An 887-nucleotide genomic window follows, 5' to 3' on the forward strand; every position below is an offset into this window, starting at 1 on the left:
AAAAAAAAAAAAAAAAAAAGCTATTTCTACCCTTTAAAAGCACCAAGCAACTTTCCTCGCCGCCCAGCATTTCTTTCCTCCCTCTGTGTGTGGTGGCCACTCTCTTTCTTTCTCTCTCTCTTTTTATCGCTATCTCTCTTTCTTTCATTCTTTCTTTCTCAGGAAAATAAACTTTTACTTTTGTATATCCTAATCTTGAGAATTCTTTCTCCCCCAACATATGGACTACACACCCTAACACTGGGATGTCCTAGAAAATGAAAGAAAGTCCTGGAGCTGGAGCTTGGCAAGCAGAAGAAACAAGGAAAACACGAGATGAGGCAGAGGAGTAGGCCCGGGCCAGATGGGGGCGGGGAGGACCACAGAATGGGATTTGGACTTTATCGTAAAAGCAGCAGGCGGCATTGGAGGACTGTAAGCCTGGCACTGCCAGGGTCAGATCTGCTTCGGGAAACAGTCACTCTGGAGGCAGATGGAGAATGGGTGGGCACAGAGGCCAGAGTAGTTTCTGGAGGGCATTAGGCGGCTCCCACACAGAAGCGATGATGGAGGATTTGCGGAGTTTGGGGACAGGGTTGCCAATTCTTCACTGAGGAAAGGAATACTGGAGGTGAACGTGGTGGGGCGGAGAGCTCTGGGAATGGCAGGTAGAGGAGGAATACTGTTTTGGTTGGATTTGAGATGCCTGTGAGACATAACTCAAGTGAAGCACTTACCTTAGCTAACTAGGACATGGTAAGAGTCACTGTATAAATGCTAGCTTTCATTATCACATGGCTCCAAATCTGGAAATCAAGAGAGTGGTCTCAGCTAGAAAACTAAATTTAGGAGGCATCAGCATATAAAAGATATCTGAAAAGAAAGTCTTTTGCAGGATACAGTGGCTC

The sequence above is a fragment of the Propithecus coquereli genome, unplaced genomic scaffold, assembly GCF_000956105.1.
Source record: "Propithecus coquereli isolate 6110/MARCELLA unplaced genomic scaffold, Pcoq_1.0 Scaffold2, whole genome shotgun sequence".
NCBI classification, from domain to species: Eukaryota; Metazoa; Chordata; class Mammalia; order Primates; family Indriidae; genus Propithecus; species Propithecus coquereli.